General features: G+C 42.9%; 1 long non-coding RNA gene across 1 annotated transcript in view; it reads left to right on the top strand.

The window, feature by feature from the left end:
- LOC137301006 (uncharacterized) overlaps positions 1–21,793 on the top strand; it is an 86,766-nt gene that overhangs the window by 24,493 nt on the left and 40,480 nt on the right. The gene's annotated exons all lie outside the window — the stretch shown is intronic.

The raw sequence follows: 21,793 nt of genomic DNA, 5'->3' as shown, positions 1-21,793 counted from the left end.
CACAAAAACTCAAGTCCAGCATTTAGTGAAACCTAGACTTCATTTCTAGGTACTAACGGGAGTCAACTCACTGCAAACCATGTTGGACAATTTGCTGCAGTTTGCAGGTATAAATACAAAAACTTTAGTCCAGTCAACAAACAACAAAACATACCTCTTTGGTGGGGTTCAGGTATTCCAAACAGTTTAAATGTGGAGCTTTTGCAGTCTGGGTGCTGGCGAACTCCATCTATCAACCTGGTCTTGCCTTCCTTGTCTCTAACTGAGGTCCAGAAAGTTTCTTCAAGTGAATGTTAAAAAACTGTAATGTGAGGATAATAGGGATGTTATTCTGGAAGGACGAATTTGAAAAGCCTTCTTTCAAACTGGACTCTCTTTGCTGTACTAAAATGTATCTGGAAAGTATGTATTTATATTTTTAAAAATGCGTGCGGCTATCTTCATGACCCCCCTCCCCACATTGGATTCTACGACAAAGTAGAATGGTCCAATCCAAATTCGGGACTTTCTTTTTTAACTTCTATATTCAAGCATGATAAATGTTCGGAATAATCTGCCAGGTGGGGTAATGAAGTCAAAAAGCATAAGGAAGGTTCAATATGTAGTTGGATCTATAATTGGAGTGTTAGGATACTTAGAGTACCCAACCTCCACCTTGCTTTTGTTTTAATGACTTCTTTATTTCAAAGAGATACCAATAACAATACATTAATACGCTCATGTAAAATCCCTTAATGTGTTATTTAATAAAACAGTTTACTCATTTATTTCAATCCATCAGAATATTAGGAACCAAAGAAGTGTCCAATCTGATTTGAAACAGCACAATCTATCTGTGACCAGATTCATGTGCTAATCTGGAACTTGAACCAAAAGTCTTATTTCCATGCTGGGAAGGAAAGGAAAGCTCCCAGGTGCCTTATCACATCCTCAGAACATCCAAAAATGCTTTCCATGCAATGAGTTACTTTTGAAGTGTCACTATTGTAATGTGGGCATACTCAGCAGCCAATTTGCACACAGCAAGATCCTGAAAACAATAAATGAGATGATAACTAGTTAATCTGTTTTTTGGTGGTATTGCTTAAGGAAAAAATGTTGGCCATGACACCTCTATGCTCTTCTTTGAATAGGAAAGTAGGCCTTGATTTCACATCTTACCTGAAGGACAGCAGCTCTGACAATGCAGCACTCCCTCAGTATTGCACTGAAACAGCAGCCAAGATTAGGTTCTCGTCCTGAAGTGAGTCTTCAAACCCTGATCTTGTGACACAGAAATGAGAGTGCTCATTACTGAGCCAACCTGACCCAGAGAAGATAACTGAATAACAGACCGACTTCATTCATCCAGTGTGGCTAAACTCCTTAGACCCCAACAGCATGTGTGAATATTTCTGAATAGTAGGCAATATATCAATAACTTAAAATGTGTATCTAAATTAAGAATACTAAATAATTGGCAAAAAAATTGGGCCTCCAAAAAGAGTTAGCCAGAAAACATGACAGCCAAACACTTCAATCTTCTGGGTGAGGTAAACAGCATGTCCTTGGAATCTTCTCATTCGTGTACGTGTTAATTTTTTAAAAAGTTTATCATTAATAAAAATAACATAACAGCAATAGTCACAAAGTCCATGTATACAATATGCTTCCTATTACTATTCAGTAAAGTCTTGAAAATCATTTGTATAATTTCCCATGCCTTTAATCATTTGATGTACCTGAAGTAAACATATTAATTATTGATTTTGTGTTTTCTAGAATAGTCTAGTTGCGAAAACACACAGATGATGCACAGTTTTAAATTCAATTAATGCTAACCTGATCCTAACTGCTCTCCCGATTAACCATTGCCGTCAGGAATTCTTTGATATTTGGAGGATTCAGAGATTCTGCTCATTGTCTTCTAACTGTTTTGTAATGATAGACAGATCATGTTATTGATCCTAACTAATGAGCCCCATTGATGAGTTAATGGTGTGCTAATTGCTTTGAGGAAGTCCCAGGAGTGGAAAGTTCATTCATTCCTTACAATAATTGCAGCATTTTCTCTAAACGTATGGTGCAAATACATAAAAGCAATAAATCCATAGGTGGCAGTACAATATAGGCAATGTGAGCAATGGCCAAACAAGACATAGCTCAACAAGATATAGAAGGATTTTATTCTATCATTTGAAAACACAGTAATGCAGTCCCTTCTGTGGTTTGATTTTGAATAAGTACAACAAGGCCTATTTTCCAATGTGTGTGATACTACTGTCTGATTATTGATAAAAGCGGTATGAATACTTGGTGTTAATGCTATTTTTAATTGAATTACTGCATTTTCCAGTTTAGTGGAACAGTGTAACAGTGGAGGATTATTGGATGTGGAATGAAAGCACCAATTTAGCCAGTTGCAATAGGGGAGGTTGTGCGTGAGTTAGAAAAACTGATATTTCCTGATTTATTTAGACTTTGTACTCCATGATCCAGTTTAAAGTAGATTTGATTGTGCCTATGAGAGAACTCAGTGCACTTCATCAACATGTCTTACAACAACAAGGTACTTGGAACGGCGATTGAGAATAATGGGCCAGAATTTTCTGTCAAAATAACGGTGAGGCTAATGGCGCATGTTGTTATTTATGCGCAAATGGCAAAGTAAGTTCAGGCAAGGGGCAGATGCGCGGTTAAATGCGGATATCCAAAAGTTGCCGTCTGAAATGTGCCGCTCCGCCGTTAACTTTGAGAAAACAGCATCTCGCTGCCTGGCTCACCATTGAAATGCATTGAATGGCGTGAAGTTGCAGTATTTGTGTGGTAGATATGAACTAAAGTCGTCACAGAAAGTTAAGTCCTGTCCATTTCAGTCTAAGTATCCTATCAATGACGTGATAAGTATTAATTACTGTGACTCAACCTCTCTCGCACTGAAAATGAACTATTACATGTGTGGAGTCTCATTCCTTCAGGTTTTAATTGTTGTCGGAGATTTTAATGATGTAAAATTTCTAATTTAAATTTTTTTTTACTTTTTCTTTGTGTTGCTTTTTTCTCTCTTAATCTAATCTGTCTTTCCCTCTCTTTATTTTATTCCGTATCTGATTTGGTATTGAATTCACCCCCTCTAATTCATACTTCCTTCTCAATCCTTGCGCTGTTAATTTCAATCTGATTGGTTAAGGAGGTACCCTTTGGTTGCCCTATTCACTCAGGTCCCAGATGCCCTGTTTCCCTCGCTGTGACATTATTACCTCGCACTTTCAGCAACTTGCCATGCAAAAAATTTAAAGACCTAAACATGCAAGGGCAAACCTAATTAGCAGCAGATGCCCTGCTACAGCCAATTATGGCCCTTTGACTTTTTTTTGGTAGGAGGCATTCAGCAAAAGCCAGACAATCAAAGAGGGGGAAGAGTAATTCAGAGGAGAAAGATTCCAGACTGCGGGGCATTAGGGCTAAGGATTAATTGCCTTACTTTGGTTGGAAGACAACAGCACAAGGATTATAGACCACGTGCTGGTTACGATTTCGGAGTCAGCATCTGTGATGCCAATTGCTCTGCTTGAAGTTGCTAAAGTGACAGCTGCACTTACAGTTCTGTGACCACGTCTTCCCAGGCACTTGGGAGAAATTTCACTGGCCTCACACTACATCTATCTGTGTACAGTATAGATATACTGACCCAAATACACCTGGCATATTTAGGTCAGTTCATCGGTCTGCTTTCCAAAACCTGGAAAGAAACAGCAAGCCACACAGCAAAGATTCTGTGGCATTATTAGATTTCCCAGCTTACTGGGAGCAGTTAACTTCACCCATATGTAGATACAGACATTGTTATCCAGCAGTGACAGGAAGGAATTTCATTACTTTCATATGTAGTTAGTGTGTGGTACAGGACATACTGTTGACTGCAAAGCATAGGGTCTATGCACGGCACCTTCCATACTTGGGGATGTGCAGGTGACTCCTTGACCTTTAGACAATCTATTGTGCTTATTTTTTTTGAAAGAAACAAAACCAACTGCAAGGCTGTCGTTTGTGGCCAATGGTTTTATGTTGAAGCCTTCGCTCATCATTCCTTTCTGCGACCGCAAACACGAGGTGAACATCAATAGAACCACGAATGCACACTATCCATCACTGAAAGCACTTTGGATTGCTGTCAAGGTGCACTGTCGCATACAGCATCTAAAGTATGTGTTAGATATTTTTTGTGTGCTGCATGTAGCATAAATATTAGATTGGATTGGTCATTCAATTGGACATTGCATAAGAACAGATCTGTGGCCTGGCGATGGTGGAGGAGAACCAGTATGGCAGGATGAGAAGCATTCCAGCAAATTTAATTCAATTACATTTCAGCTTTGTGGTCATGGGAAATAGTGAATGATATTAGGATACTCTGCAATGAGCCTTAATTTCAACAATTAGTGTACAGGGAGGTGAACAGCATGTAGTAAAGGCTTATTTGCAGATTAAGAAAGAAAAAGAAAGGACATTTCGGAAGAGCATTGACTATGGCAGTATGGTAAAATAAAGCGAGACAGGAATGGTTGCGATGGAGAGCAAGAAGTTGGAGGCGAGAGGCGAGAGAAGAATCGGCTATGAAGTGACAAGCTTTTACTTGTAACCTCTCCGGGAGTGGGAGACGGGTGCGAGAAGAGCCTCCCCAGATATGAAAGTATCACTTAAGTCTTGGACTTCATTGATTGTTAAGAGTTGTTGAGAAGAAGAAGAAAAAAAAACTGGTGTTAATTGATATAAATCTCATCGATACAATTAACAACTAGCATGAAGGAGGTGGACAAGCTTCTTGCAGGCAGTTTTAGCAATGGTAGAAATGTGAGAGTTCCATTTGACGTCAGTGGATATAATTAGGCCAGAAATGTCAATGGTTGAAAAGAGATGAAAGGGTGAGGCAACCAAGATAAGTGGCGACATCTGTTGGGTCGTCTTAAAGAAAACGTGAAGGAATTGTGTGCGTGAAGAACTGAAAAAACAGGATATTGATTGTGCCATTGAAGGGCATAGAGGAGATCATGATATAATGATTCAGCCATTGCATCGCAGAAAGAATGGAAGTTGTGCGATCTGAAGAAAGTTAATGAATGCATGGTAAAATCATCAGAAAAAGAGTTAGTCAGGAATCTGTCCTTTGCTCTTTAAGCTATGTTGAACTCACAGCTATCATCGTGTGATCTAGTTGTCTTTTTCTGATTCTACAAAAAACACTCCTTTGCAAGATTTTCAAAACATTTTTTAAGCATCCCTCAAGTGAAAGTCAGGGAGTCTGGCCTGACCGTTCTGAAGTCAAGTAAGGTACCTGAGTGTACTTGACTGCAACATTAATGGATGCCTGCTGCAATCTTCCACATTACAGTGGAGTAGACAGGAATAAAGAGCACTAGCACAGCGAATATTTTTAACAATCAAATGGCTATCCTTCATGTGTCAGCCTATAAATCCACATGTAGAATTTCTGTAGGGGTATTCTGGTAGGAGATGAGCAGAACCCCTAGAGTAGCAACCTAAATGGAAATAGGCATTTCTGCTATTTCTCCCAGGTTTCTGCTGATTTCCTGCCAAAATTATGGGAAGAGATTGGAAGAACCCCGCAGAAATCCAGGGCCTCAGTTTCAGCTGTTTGGCTGCAGGAGATATCAAAGCCAAGTGTGTTCTTGTTCTCACATCATCACCCACAGGGTTTGTTGGATATGATCAGAAGGAGAAATCTTGGCTGCTTTCCTCCTCCATAACCTAGGGGCACTGAGGCCAAATGTAGTATCCTTTACATTGCCTTTGTGAAATTGTGACGGCAAGCTAGCACTGAGAGTTCCCGCATCCTGGGGCCTCAAAAGGACCTGGCCTATAGTCAACAGAGATACCCCTGGTCAGGCCAGACCTCCCTCTCTGACCACCAATGAATATGGGGACCATTTGGGGTCCAGGCCGGGATCAAGGCATGGGCCCCTGAGAAGTTGGCAATAGTCTTTAAAGCAGTGGTGCATTGGCACATACAACTTCAATCTGGGGGGGAGGGACCCAGCAGGTACACCCCCCACCCTCCCCCACAACCCAGCACTCTTCCACTGGATCTTCCGTGCCCTTAGACATGACAGGCACCCTGGATGTACCCCTAGTGCCGCCACTGGCATGCTAAACAGGAAACTGGCCCCTGATCCCATAAAGTCCATCTGGCCAGTGGGGAAGGATCCCAGCGGCTACAATCTGGGCTTAAGGGCCAGGATTGGAGGCCCTTGGATTTTCAGGGCTGTTGTAACCTTGACAGTGTCAATCTTACTTTTAAAAGTAATCTTGAATGTTATAAAAGCAATAAATACCAATGATGAAAAATAAAAATCAGCAATAAGTCAATAAGCCGATGATTGACAATTCTTGTAGCAAACACCTCCGAAGTCTGACAGATGCAATTTAGGATAAACACTTTAAACTATTTATGCAAACACAGCACCAAATTCAGTCAACATACTGCAGCAAGAAAAGTTAAATTTTAATCTTGTTTAATGTCACAATCAGTGCTCCCATTGCAAATATTTTCCAGATAATAGATGATAAATTAACTATGCACAGACTATGCTAGATTTTCAGTGAGTTAATCCGAAATGGCAGCAAATTCAAGAATAATTTAATATTGCAACCATTTTAAATACAACCCTCCCCACCATCACCACCGTTAATTGAGAGCAAAGATAGGAGAAAAATAAGACTATTAAATTAATCTGACTGCATCAAAGAATTTCCCAGCCATAAAAGTAAGCCATTTGGCCCATTCCCCTGCCCTTTCCCCATACCCTTTTAATTTTTTTTCTTTTTCGAAGATTTATCTGCTTCTCTTTTAAAAACGATTATGGCTTCTGCTTCCATCACTGTTTCTGCTTCAGCATTGAGAGTGGGATTATATAAATATACACAGCTGTAACTTGTGACTTTAGGCAGACATGAGGTTGGGTAAGACAGGAGCTGTGTAAGCTTATATTCATAGTGTTCTGGGTTCTATTGTTAAGACTCCTACAAGTGTAGTAACAACAAATGGCTTTTAAAGACTAAAGATGATACACTTCCCATGCTTCTAACTCCATACCTGCCTTGTTCTTTACTCCTTTGATCCAGATGTGGTTTTGCTTTTAGTTTTCTAAAATTCAGTTCATTTTCAAATGAGCTTATTTCTCAGGTTGTTTACACTCCATGTCCAGCTCTGTATAACCTTACGGCAATGGGTTGGAGTAGTGTCAGACATGAAGACATTTGGCAGTCAGCCAACAAGTCCACATAGCATGTCAAAAGTTTCCAGCTTGGAGTAACTGATGACTTTTGACACTTACAACGAGAAAAATATTTTCTTAGGAAATGTAGCAATTGGTGAGGAAGATTTCGGAATATCTGTATCTGTGTCATGGATTTTTCCACTCACACCCATCAAAACTCTAATCTTTCTAGCATGCCCCTGCATTGGAAGATACGAGGCAATTAGCAGAGAAGGAAACTAAGGGCTGAAATTCCAGGATCCTTGCTCGTCCAGTGGCAGTGTGGTGTAGCGGGATTCACAACGAGCCACGGCCAGTGACACAGGCTATGTCCTAAATTACAAGGACAGGGTCAATACCATAATCCTGTAAGGGCATATCGTAGTGTATCAAGACATATTAAATGGCCTGGCATGAGCAGGGAGCACGATGGGGTAGGTAGCATAAGGAATCTATCAGCGGAACTCAGCTAGACACGTACACATAACTGTTTTATCCTGACACAGAGCAAGCCGGTTAGAAAAGGAAGAAATGCCCAATAAAGCAGAAGTAGAAGCAGAGGTGACAGACTATGGTTAAATACATTGTAACCTCAATTTAGAATGAACAATGAAGATCACAAGACCATAAGAGATAGGAGCAGGAGTAGGCCATTTAGCCCTTCTTGCCTGCTCCGCCATTTAATGAGATCATGGCTGAAACTTGATCAAGGTAACAAAGTAAGTTTGTAGTAAACTAACACAATTAAAAAAGAAAGATGCATTTCTCTAGGGCTTTTCACAACCTCACAATGTCCCAAAGCACTTTACAGCTAATGAAGCACTTTTAAAGTGTAGTCACTGTTCTACTGTGGGAAACGCAGCAGCTAATTTGTACACAGCAAGCTTGCACAAACAGCAAGGCCCAGGGAGAATGGAAAATCACTAAGAGAAAAGGGATGAGCTCAGCCAAACAATGTAAGGAACATTAGCCTTGAGAAGTACAGATAAGAATTGGGGTCCTTAGTTTCCATGAAGCACAAGCCGTGGGAAGTAAGGACCCCAATTCTTATCTGTACTTCTCAAGGCTAACGTTCATTACATTGTTTGGCTGAGCTCATCCCGTTTCTCTTAGTAATTTTCCATTCTCCCTAGGCCTTGCTGTTTGTGGGAGCACGCTGTGCGCAAATTGGCTGCTCCATTTCCAACATTACAACAGTGGGGAACCTTTTCCATTGGAATATTGGAAATGAAGGCACTCAATTTTCAAAACATTTAAATTAGTGGTTGGAAAATTATGTGCAATTCATGCCTCAATTTCCAGTTTGTGTTGGTAAAATTTCCACCATAAAAGCAAAGATAGAAAATGATCCGTTAAAACTTTGTGGATGAAACCTCATAATAATCTTTAACAAGTTTAGGGCTCAGTTATTTGGGTGTTAAAATTTCTTTTGGGTGGTGAGTTTCCATTTGTAAAAAAAAAAATTAAGCCTGTGACAAATCTTTTTTGTGTCAAACATGATGAATTCACAAATATGTGGGAATACTGACCTTCCTCACAGTGTAGCAAATAGTTTGAACCAATCATGGTGGAGAGAGATTATTGCAGGTTAACAACTTGACAAACAAGGAATGAACTACTTAGACCCTATAAAAAAAAACAAATGATGGCCACTACAGACCTGCTTATCAAAAACTTTGGTACCATCATGGAAAAATTGCTGGAGAGGCATGGTTCACTGACATAGTGGTAAATTTGACTGTGTATAAAGTACAAGCCGTGAAGTCAGAAATATCTGACTCTGCTGCACACTCCTTCCCGCTCTCCACAATCCACATACAAGAAAGCAAGCCTGGATGGAGATCACCAGCTGGGTCAACACTGTGTCCACCGCCTTAAGAATGTGTCAGGAGGTGAGGAAGAGATTCCTTGATGTTATGAAGAAAGCCAAACAAAAGCCAGCTTTAATTGACAGGCACACACAACCATGGATAGTGGGACACAGGAAATCAGAGTGTTGATACTGATCAAAGATACTATTGTGGAATTATTTGACCTGGGGAAGTCTGAAAGGAACAACAGAAGCTGAAATAGATGCATCTGTCAATTCCTCTGGTTAGTGTCTTCCCTCCTATTGTTTCCTATGTACCTTACTGGATAAGTATTATAATGCATGATAAAAGTTCAGCTGCTTTATGGATATTATTCACCTTGCAACATTTACACTCGAGTAAATAATAATAATATCTCATATCTATTAATATATAATATATATTAATACTATCTAATCTCTACAGAAACATTTGGATTTCATTGCACAACTACATCACATATCACACCAAAATGCATGCACACAGCCACCACTATTGTGCCAGTACCTCCACTGCCTACTGAGTCACCAGCACAGAAACACTCATGGAGGAAGCAGAGCCTCTGTTAGCTGAAGGTAGTTTGCAGGGACAAATAAAAGGTTGCAGATATCCTAGGCCCCAAACCCAAACAAAGGGAGTGGGAGGTATAAGTTCAGTCAATCTCCCTTTACAATGGGGATGTAGGCCATAAAAGCAATGTTCTGGCCATCGTGCACATTATAATGGTCAAGAGGCTGGCAAAATGAAAGCATCCTTTCCAGAGGTGAATACCTCAATGTCTCAGATGAATATCCACATCTCAGAGATGAGTATCTATCATAGACACGTTGACCCAAGGACTGAGCAGCCTAATGGTATTGCTCCACTATGCTCTGATTGAGGCTAAGCCTGACATGGAGTCTACTATCCAAGAAGGCCTGTGGTCAGGTGGATAGACTTTGAAAAGCAATAGAATCAACTCGAAGAGAAGCTTTTGCTCAACATACAGAAGTATATTGTTCTTTACTTAGTTCAGTGGGTTGAGGAGATGCCCGCTGCCTGTGGGCAGAGGAGGTCACTACAGAGGCAGTGCATTGGATTGTGTAGCTACAGCCAAATTTCATCTGGTTCCCAACTGGTAGCCAAGGAATCATCTGCAGCAATTGTTCCAGACATTGCTCATCCTGCCACTCCATCACCAGGGATTGCTGATGATTCCTCCCCTTTCCCCATGAACAGGGGAGGTACACAATTGGGAGGAGCCACTTTCCACCAGTTTTACAGGTAGCAGAATGGGAGCACAGTAAGCATCAGCACAGGCATGTACTCGCATAGAGAAGAAATACATGGTTTGTTTTCCCTCTGTTACGTGTACTTCTGTTTAGTCGTCGGACAACAGTAAGTTTACGTAATGGGAATGGTTATTGGTTTGACAAAAGACAGGCTTAGCAATGGCTGATTATTTATTGTATCCTGTAACTGCCACATGCAAGTCTGTGGAATGCTTTCTGTCAGTGCTCGACAATTGTGACAGGTGAGTATGTGTGACCTGGTATCAATCAGTGCAGCGTTCCAACACATTGGTTGAACTTTCAGAAGACGTACCTCTTCCATATTCAAGACTATACGTTGGAAGAGTTTTTCAGAAAGTTCAACCAATGTGTCAAGATAGAAAACCTGCCTGTATTTAGATTAGACTTCATTGTTGCTTTACTCTCGCACAGTTTTTCAAACAACAACACCTTGCATTTATATAGTGCCTTTAACGTAGTAAAAACTTCCTGAGGTGCTTAACCGGAGCGTATTCAGACAAAATTTGAGTCCAAGTCACATAAAGTTCTTCATCCCACGAGTACCAGCTCTGTGCTGAACAACAGGTCTGCATGATTAGGTATGTAAAAACTGCATTGTGGCTCACTTAATTGGGTTAATCCTCCTTTGCTGGTTAAAGAGCTTAATCAGTGTTTTTTCAAAAGCTTCAGCAATCTATTTCTCACATCAGAAACAGGTGTTGGAAACTTGGACACTTGGACAAATAGGTCAACCCATCCAACATAGCTGATTCCAGATGCCATTATACCTGTAGAATAACATCCTACGTATGGAAATCCTTGTGTGTTTTTACCTAAGGTCACACTATTTATCAATCATAGGAATTAAGAACATAAAAGCATAAGAAATAGGAGCAGGAGTAGGCTATACGGCCCCTCGAGCCTGCTCCACCATTCAATAAGATCATGGCTGACCTTTGGCCTCAACTCCACTTTCCCGCCCGATCCCCATTTCCCTTGATTCCCCTAGAATCCAAAAATCTATCCATCTCAGCCTTGAATATACTCAATGACTCAGCATCCACAGCCCTCTGGGGTAGAGAATTATAAAGATTCACAGCCCTCTGAATGAAGAAATTCCTCCTCATCTCAGTCTTAAATGTCCTGAGACTATGCCCCCTAGTTCTAGACTCCCCAGCTATGGGAAACAACATCTCAGCATCTACCCTGTCAAACCCCCTCAGAATCTTATATATTTCAATGAGATAACCTCTCATTCTTCTGAACTCCAGAGAATATAGGTCCATTCTACGTAATCTCTCCTCATAGGGCAACCCTCTCATCCCAGGAATCGATCAAGTGAACCTTCATTGAACCACCTCTAAGGCAAGTCTATCCTTCCTTAGATAAGGAGACCAAAACTGCACACAGTGCTCCAGGAGTAGTATCACCAAAGCCCTGTACAATTGCAGCAAGACTTCCTTACTCTTGTACTCCAAACCCTTTGCAATAGTTGAGCATTATCACTGAAGATGTATATCACCAAAGAAACCAAAGGAAATTGTGGACAAACCAATTTTTTATTTTTCACCTGTGACAAAACTGTGAAATCACAAGCAGTTTTATGACTATAATATTGACCCTAAAATAAGCACCTATATTAATGTTGGTAAAAAAATAGAAACATTTTTCTTGTTACCAACACCATTTCCCCCTTTTCTTTTTTTCTTACCGTGCTCTATTGTCTTGTTTTCATATATTAACTTCAATTTTACTTTATTTTCTTTCTATTGTCCTTTACTTGCACCACCAAATCTAACCTAATTTATATGTTCTAACTTGAAAAACAGACTTTAAAACCTTTTACTTACCTTCAATACTCTTCCTCCAGGCTACTATAATCCATTTTGGTACAATTTTAATAGGGGTGCATGGACAGAACCCAAACCTTTGAAGGTGACAGGACAAGTTGATAAGGCTGTTAAAAAGCATATGGGATCTGTGGCTTTACAAATAGAGGCATAGAGTACAAAAGCAAGGAAGTTATGCTAAACCTTTATAAATCATTGCTTTGGCCTCAGTTGGAGTATTGGACCCGATATTACCATGGCGGCGGGTTCGCGGCGGGGGGTCGATTGGGCGCGTGGGTAACGCGCCCGGTGAAATCAGTCTGCCCCGCACGCAATCACAGGCTGATTGGATCCACTTACCTGTTCTTCTGGGTTCCCTGCTGCTAAGCTGCGCAGCGGGTGGGCTGCGCATGCACAGCAAGGTCTGTCAGCTTGAGGAGCTCCATTTAAAGGGCAGTCCTCCACTGACTGATGCTGCAAGAAATAGGAAAAATTACAGCATGGAGCAGCCCAGGGGGAAGGCTGCTCCCAGGTTTAATGGTGCCTCACTCCAGCTCTTATTGGATGGGGTGAGGAGGAGAGGGAGGACAGAGATCTTTCCCCCGGCGGGCAGGAGGAAGCGGCCTGCCTCTGCCACCAAGAAGGCCTGGCTCGAGGTGGCAGAGGAGGTCACCTGCACCACCAACATATCGCGCACCTGCATACAATGCAGGAGGCGCTGCGATGACTTAAGTAGGTCAGCCAAAGTGAGTACACTTACTCATTCCCCTGCACTCCATCTGCCACATCACCGCCCCCACCCCACATCTCCTTCTGCACAGCCAACACTACTCTGTCACATCACCCTTCATACCCACTCAAAGCTCATCCTCATCTTACCTGCACTTACTCACCTCGCCAGTACTCATCCCGCCACTACCACTCAACCCCATCCTCATACAATCTCATGGCTCTATCTCATACTCACCCTCTCATGCATCTGTTTCACAGTCAGCCTCACTCAACCTGCCACTACCTGTGCTGCAACCACAGGGCATGCATCACATATGTGCAGTAGGAAGCGTAAGGCAAACGTGTCGTGAGCATGAAGGGGATGCACAAGGGTATTTGAGGGTTTGTCATGGTTTTTACTTATATTTAATTTCTGACCAACTCACATTACATATTATATTGGCACCACTACTGCCACGTATTTGCGAATCTTGTCTGGTTTGTGCAATAATGCCCTTTCCTGAGGATCACAATGAAGACCCACAACTGATGCCACCCATTGTGTCACTGCAGAGTGGGTGTAGGTGTATTTGCAGGGCTCTTTTGTGCAGATGACTGAGAGACATCGGCGATGTCCCCGGTGGCACCCTGGAAGGATGCAGAGGAGAAGTTGTTGAGGGCAGTGGTGACTTTGACAGCGACAGGTAAGAAGATGGTGCTCGGGCCAGCCGGGAGCAGCTCGGCATGAAGGAGGCTGCAGATGTCCACGACTACATGTCGAGTGACTCTGAGCCTCCGTGTGCACTGCTGCTCAGAAAGGTCCAGGAAGCTGAGCCTCGATTTGTAGACCCTGTGGTGAGGGTAGTGCCCTCTGCGATGCATCTCTCTCTGCGGTTGCCCTCCCTCCTGCTGTGCAGGTGGATGTGTCACAGCACTGTGTTGTGGAGCTCCACGTATCAGAGGTGGACGACGTGGCCAGCGAGGCTGGTGATGCTGTTCGCCCTCCGAGGAGGTCATGACTGCAGCTACGGCGGCCCCCATCCGGAAGATGTACATCTGAGGGGGTCCGCAAGGTAGGTACATGTGTCTGGACACCGGGGTAAGTGTGCAAGTTGGTGAATTTTATTGTTAGGAGGAGGGTGGTGGAGGCCAAACTTTGTCCAAAGTGACAGAGCGGCCTCCTGCAATGAGTGAGGGTCTCCCCCACAACCTGTCAAAAATGGACCTTTGCAGCTGCCACAGGCTGCAACACATCCATTTGAACTGGGAGTGTTTCCCCCAGAGGGACTTCAGCTATGTGCTGAGACTAGAGAAGAGACTAAGGAGAACTAGATTGTTCTCCTTAGAGCAGAGAAGGTTAAGGGGATATTTAATAGAGGTGTTTAAAATTATGAGGGGTATTGATCGTGTAAATCAGGAGAAACTGTTTCCACTGGCAGGAGGGTCGGTAACCAGAGGACGCAGATTTAAGATAATTGGCAAAATAACCAGAGGGGGAGATGAGGAGAAATATTTTTATGCAGCGAGTTGTTATGATCTGGAATGCACTGCCTGAAAGGGCGGTGGAAGCAGATTCAATCGTAACTTTCAAAAGGGAATTGGATAAATACTTGAAACGGAAAAAAAAATTGCAGGGCTATGGGGAAAGAGCAGGGTGTGGGACTAATTGAATAGCTCTTTCAAAGAGCCGGCACAGGCATGATGGGCTGAATGGCCTCCTTCTGTGCTGTAAGATTCCATGATTTGGAGGTATCAGCTGTTCTGACCTGGTACGTTGGCACAAATCGCAGATGTGGTTAGTCGATGTCCAAAATGCAACATGCATACAAACAATGTCTGCAAAGAGCCAATAGAAGCACATGATAGTCTGAGCAGAACATTGGGACCGATATATTTCGTTCTGTTTCATTCAAATCAATATTTAATCATTGTTGGAAACACTCAAAACTGTTCAAAATTGTTTTGAAAAATGGTCTGCACTTGAATCGTTAATTCGTCTGCTCTCCTCACGGATGCTGCCTGGCCTGCTGAGCGTTTCCAGAATTTTCTGCTTTTGTTTCAGATTTCCAGCCGCTGCAGTTTTTGTTTTGCTTTTTGTCTAATAATTGGACATTAATTTTCAATTCTTTTGTATCAATCCCAGCTCTGGCCACTAGAGGGCTGTATTCAACTAAATATACTCCTGATTGGCTGTTGTAACTCGCGCTGAAGATTTGTTCACAATCCTAAAAGGGGTTTCTGCTGAAGTCAATCAGGAGAACCCCCCGAGGAAATTTCCAGTCATTTGTATAATGCAGCAGCAGCTCTCTAAATACGGGGGCTGATTGCTGCGACGCTTCCAGTGCAGAGAGGTGCTCGCAAGGAGTACATTGTTGGAAACCATGGGCAATGCACCTGTTATACGTTCCCTGTGAGTACCAGGTCGTCGTCCAGGGCCTGCCAGAAGCTGTAGCAGAAGCGGCAGCACCCCCTGGTCTGGACATAATTTTCACGTGAAGATTAAATGCTGCCTGACTCTTCTTTGCTCCTTCTTGTGTTGGGCGTCATTAGATGTCCTGCTACAGCAAAATCTGGGCCAATGTCTTACAAGATCATGCCCGCAGGGAATATTATACCTGGTCCTGAAGTCCTCACTGTGGGTGGGTGGGGTGGGATGGGGTGGGGGGGCGAGGGGAGTGGGGTAAAATTATAGGTGTCGGTAGACAAAATGGCCAAAAAAAACCCCACTTGGGAAAGCAGTTTCTCGCTGCAGAAATCTATTCACAATCTCCAGACTCTTCTTTCTCAGGAACTCCTCATTTCCGCCTTGATCAGCTGATCCTGTCAGCTGCTGCACCTTATAAATCTGTCCAAGTTGCCCAGTGTGCAAACATGGAAATTGGGAGCTTCAGTCCTCTTGGCCCTCACTAAGGTTAGTTGGGATTCAGTGGGCAGATGGCGGGAAGGCTGCGAAAGTGTTGGAAAATATCATGACTATACAAAGCATTGTAGTATCAATTACAATGAGAACAAACTGAGTGAGGATTAAAACCTGTGAGAGAATTCACAGGGCTTGACAGGGTTTCCTCTAGCTGGAGAGTCTAGAACTAGTCTCAGGATAAGGGGTCGGCCATTTAGGACCGAGATGAGGAAAAATTTCTTCACTCAGAGGGTTGTGAATCTTTGGAATTCTCTCCCCCAGAGGGCTGTGGATGCTCAGTCGTTGAGTACATTCAAGGCTGAGATCGATGGATATTTGGACATTAAGGGAATCAAGGGATTCGGGGATGGATGGGGATCAAGGGACCCACGGATCGGGCGGGAAAGTGGAGTTAAGGTCGATCAGCCATGATCTTATTGAATGGTGGAGCAGGCTCGAGGGGCCGTATGGCCTCCTCCTGCTACTATTTCTTATGTTTCTTATGTAGAATTCTAGCCCAAGGGTGCTGTCCTTCTTTATATACTGTTTGCCATCATTTATGTTCCCCTCGGTGCCCAATATCCCATTTCTACGGTCTCATTTCCTTGTTGTTGATCAATTAGGTGGTGCTCATATGTTAACCGTCTGGTCAAGTATAGTTTTAAGACTCAGTGAAAGTGGTGGAATCAGATGTCCAAACTGTATAACCGCCTTCTGGGCTTTCTCCCTTAAACTGATTTCCACTTGAATTTCCGTAGCATCGTGAACATTGACTGGGATCAGGACTGAACTTACAACTCTTGTAGGTAACTCAGGGGTAAAGCAAAACGATGGAGTTAATACAGGGCACTCCTGTTTCCCATGACGGTAAGTCAAGTCCGATGTTGTCACACAGTAATGACCTCTTCCCACGTATCCGTGCCTTGCCTTCCTGATTTCCATCTTTAAATACTAACAGTACAATTAGGGGAGTGCTCGTCCAGGGTGAAACCACAAGCTGGGACACTGTTCTGGGTGACATCACACCGACTCATCCATGTGCCTTTGATCCGAGTACAGGAAGATAAATCTAGTGTTACCCAGGTTTCACCATCCTTTGTCAATACCTTTGGATGGTTGACCAATTCCTTATGTACGTTACCTTCGAGGACGCCTACGAACTCCACCTTGAAGACCTCTGAAGGCTTCTGATCGGGTAAAAGGCGTGGAATGGCAACTGTCACAGCAAAAGCTTGCCCATCTTTCCTGTCTCCACACGAGTGTTTCACTGGGTATACAGATCCCAGGTGCCTAATATTACAATGGCTTCCTCCATTATCAACAATCTATTTATTTAGCTGTTCATCAGTTATAAAAGAAGGGATACGATTGTGCTCAATATCTTCCAATCCCTTTTGTACCTGAGACAGCATAAACACACCGTACATGCTGCACGTGATCCCTTTGGAAATCTGAATCTTAGATGTCTTTGTGTCACTTATTATTTCATTAATTTTCTTCTGAGTCTGCTAAAAGTTGTCAACCATTTCCTTCAAAGACACTAAAACTCGTTGCTGTTCATCCAACGATCCCGTCGCTACCCTATCCTCCCCTTTCACAATGCCCCTTAATTGCTTTTGCATGGCTTCATCATGTTCCCACATGCTTTCTATATCTATCCTGTTCCAAGCGGCCGTCCCTGCTGTGGCCCCAGTACCTAACCATTCAGCGACTTCCCGTTTTCCTCTCTGTCTACAGGGAGATGAGGAGGAATTTCTTGCTCAGAGGGTTGTGAATCTTTGGAATTCTCTATCCCAGAGGACCGTGGACGCTGAGTCGTTGAGGATATTCAAGGCTGAGATAGATAGATTTTTGGACTCTAAGGAAATCAAGGGATATGAGAATCGGGCGGGAAAGTGGAGTTGAGGTAGAAGATCAGCCGTGATCTTATTGAATGGCTCGAGGGGCTGTACGCCTGCTCCTATTTCTTATGTTCTTATGGAAGAGCTGCAAACATAGAAACATAGAAAATAGGAGCAAGAGTAGGCCATTTGGCCCTTCAGGCCTGCTCTGCCATTCAAAATGATCATGGCTCATTGTCTAACTCAGGACCCTGTTCCCACTTTTTTCCCATATCCCTTGATCCCTTGAGCATTAAGATATATGTCGATCTCCTTCTTGAATACATCTAATGACTTGGCCTCCACTGCCTTCTGTGGTAGAGAATTCCACAGGTTCACCACCCTCTGAGTGAAGAAATTTCTCCTCATCTCGGTTCTAAATGGCATACCCCGTATCCTGAGACTGTGACCCCTGGTTCTGGACTCGCCAGCCATTGGGAACATCCTCCCTACATCTTGTCTGTCCAGTCCTGTTAGAATTTTATATGTTTCGATGAGATCACCTCTCATTCTTCTAAACTCGAGTGAATATAGGCCTAGTCGACCCAATCTCTCCTCATACGTCAGTCCTGCCATCCCAGGAATCAGTCTGGTAAACCTTCGTTGCACTCCCTCCATGGCAAGGACATCCTTCCTCAGATAAGGAGTCCAAAACGGCACACAATACTCCAGATGTGGTCTCACCAAGGCCCTGTATAACTGCAGTAAGACATCCCTGCTCCTGTACTCAAATCCTCTTGCAATGAAGGCCAACATACCATTCGCCTTCCTAACTGCTTGCTGCACCTGAATGCTCGCTTTCAGCGACTGGTGTACAAGGACACCCAGGTGTCGTTACACCTCCCCTTTTCCCAATCTATCACCATTCAGATAATACTCTGCCTTTCTGTTTTTACAACCAAAGTGGATAACCTCACATTTATCCACATTATACTGCATCTGCCATGTTCTTGCCCACTCACCCAACTTGTCTAAATCACATTGGAGCCTCTTTGCATCCTCCTCACAGCTCACATTCCACCCCAGCTTTGTGTCGTCTGCAAACTTGGAAATGTTACATTTAGTTCCCTCATCCAAATCATTGATATGCATTGTGAATAGCTAGGGCCCAAGCACTGATCACTGCGGTACCCCACTAGTCACTGCCTGCCACCCGGAAAAAGACCCGTTTATTCCTACTCTCTGTTTCCTCTCTGTCAACCAATTCTCAATCCATGCCAGCATATTCCCCCCAATCCCATGTGCTTTAATTTTGTACACTAACCTCTTGTGTAGGACCTTATCAAAAGCCTTTGAAAATGGGCTGCTGACTCCCTATCAGTGGTTTTACACAATTGCACAAAGTCAAGACCTACCCCAGTGACTCTGCCTGTAGGATAAATGCATTGACAACTTCTAAACTATAAAGGTGAAAGATTAAAGAAAAATTCTCTGTTTTGAAAAGTCCTGCTGTGGGAGATATGTTGTTTATAAAGGGACTGCAATGATGATAGAATGAGGACAACAGATGGCAAATCAATATGGAAATGGCCCCTCATTGACAGGTTTGAGACAAGGCAGCTACAATCCTCTGGGGGTGCTCAGTTTAGATAGATTACCCCAATACATAACGAGCGCTCGTGTCAGCAACACCAGAAGTTGTGGACGACGGTGCAAGCGATGGATTGATTCTCAGAGAAGCAGTAGATGGAGGACAGCTGAGGCAGAAGACTGTACAGGAGAGAGATCAGATTACCAGGCTGTCATCAGGCCTCTGTGGCAGCAATCTTAGACCAAAGCTGGGCAAGAGATAATGTTTACTACCACCAAAGTTGAATGATCCTGTTAATTGAGGCTGGAGAAATAACATTAGAATTGCTGGTATTTTCGAGGGGTCCAAAGACTTTGTGACAACACTGTTCAGCCTGTCATGTTGTGTTAACGAGGGCTCGTGGCCCCCTGTCCAATGGACCCCAAGAGCCAATCCTTTTTCTTTTTCTACCTGGATTCTCATGTTGAGCCAGTCTGCCAACAATTTCTCCCTTTATTCCTCAGAAGAGTGGTTAGAATGTGGAATTTGCTACCACATGGAGTAGAGGGTTGAATTGACCCGGGCAGGGAGGGGGAGGGATGTAATGTCACCGTCTTTACATCACAGTAAGTCATGCCCTGGAGGTTGCAGGAACCAGCTTCAGATCCATCAACTTTTGGGGCTGGGTGTCTGTTGATTGAGTATTTTATGGAAGTGAGGGGGGATGTGGCAGACAGCATTATGGTCTCTGCCTATTAAATTGCTGCAGTCCTCATGTTGCTGCTCATGGTCTGAAAATTGATTCTCCCTTTTTTTGAGGGGGAGTAGTTTCACGGCTACAATTGTAATTTAAAAAACGGTTAGGAAAAGTTTTACTTCTGTTCTTTCTCCTTTTCTTCCCTATTTCCTCTTCATTGTGCTTTATTTTCTATTGATTTTCTGTTACTTCTTAACTATTTTGGGATATTTTATCATATAAGATTAGTCATTTTCCACAAGGCCACAATCCACTCCCAGGCCCACATGGACTACAAATCTCTCAATTGCACTTTTTCAGTGGATTCCAGGCAGAAATGAATGAGGACTAGTTGGAAGGACATTCCAAAATGAGTTATCAGCAGAACCTAGTAGAGTTTCATCAAATCCTCAATAAAAATATATGTAAACTACATTTCTGTCCTTCACAGCAAAGAGAAAGTGATGATCAGTTGACTTTACCACAGATTGTCTTTGGGGACTGAGGCACAATCACTGACCCTATGGCAAATATCAGCATCCATACTTAAGAGATACCAAGCGAGAATGATATCTTCCTTGTGTGAGGTTGCTTTTGTGAAGAATCTTTCAAATGAGGTGTTATCTTAACATTTTGCCCACCTTATTCCATGGGCAGTATCCTTAATCTGTATGGGGGCTGGGTGGGCTGAAGCTAATGCTGCTCTGTTTGGCAGGAGGTGCACATGAGGCAATATTAATTATGACCTTCCAAATGCAGAATTGCTCTGCCAACATAAAGTGCACCATCTAGAAGTCTGGAGGAATACTGACAGAAAGATAAAAAGAAAGACTTGCCTTTATATGGTGCCTTTCACAACCTCAGGACATCCCAAAGCACTTTAGAGCCAATTAAGTAATTTTGACGTGTAGTCAATATTGTAATGTAGGAAACATGGCAGCCAATTTGCACACAGCAAGGTCCCACAAACAGCAATGTGATAATGACCAGATAATCTGCTCTCAGTGGTGTTGATTGAGGGATAAATATTGGCCAGGACATGGGGGAGAACTCCCTTGCATTTCTTCAAAATAGTGCCATGGGATCTTTTGCGTCCACCCGAGAGATCGGACGGGGCCGCGATTTGAAATTTCATCCAAAAAATGGCACCTCTGACAGTGCAGCACACCCTCAGTACCACACTAGAGTGTCAGCCTAGATTTTGTGCTCAAGTCTCTGGAGTGGGACTTGAACCCACAACCTTCTGACTCAGAGGCGAGTGCTACCCACCGAGCCACAGCCAACGCACATCCCATGACAAGACTGATTCCCGCCAGAATGAGCTGTTTGTAACCCCAATTTAACAAGTGTAGAGTATCCTGCATCATTATACTTATTTATAAGACTGTCTGATTAATCATCCAATGATTTATCATAGTCAAGGAGTGCTTTTCCACTTTATACAGCTCGATATTGTGTATGTTCCATAGCATCAATTGTATGCCAGAATATTTTAAATCTCACGTCGTTCAGCCCCATGGAGACAGAACTGTGCCAGCGCCAAAGCTATTTTTGTCAGCCTCATCAATATATGTCACATTATATAAAGGAGAATGGAAAACATCAATCAATGGAGCTGTTACCATTCACGACAAGTCAAATTGCTGCAGAAATCAGAATCATTACTGCAGTTCAATTAAGAAATGTCAAGGTAAGCCCTCAGATAGAGTGCTTGACGCACATACAAGACTTTAGTTCTTAACACTTGAATCTCCCAGAATGTAAGTAATGAATAAGCTCCAATGGATTTGAATCCCCTCTCACATGCAGTGTACACTCGTCCGCAATTGACAGATTTAACAAGCTAAATAA

This window comes from Heptranchias perlo, chromosome 32, assembly GCF_035084215.1.
Source record: "Heptranchias perlo isolate sHepPer1 chromosome 32, sHepPer1.hap1, whole genome shotgun sequence".
Taxonomy (NCBI): domain Eukaryota; kingdom Metazoa; phylum Chordata; class Chondrichthyes; order Hexanchiformes; family Hexanchidae; genus Heptranchias; species Heptranchias perlo.
The sequence above is the reverse complement of the archived record's forward strand: the minus strand, read 5'-3'. Positions and strand labels throughout refer to the sequence as shown.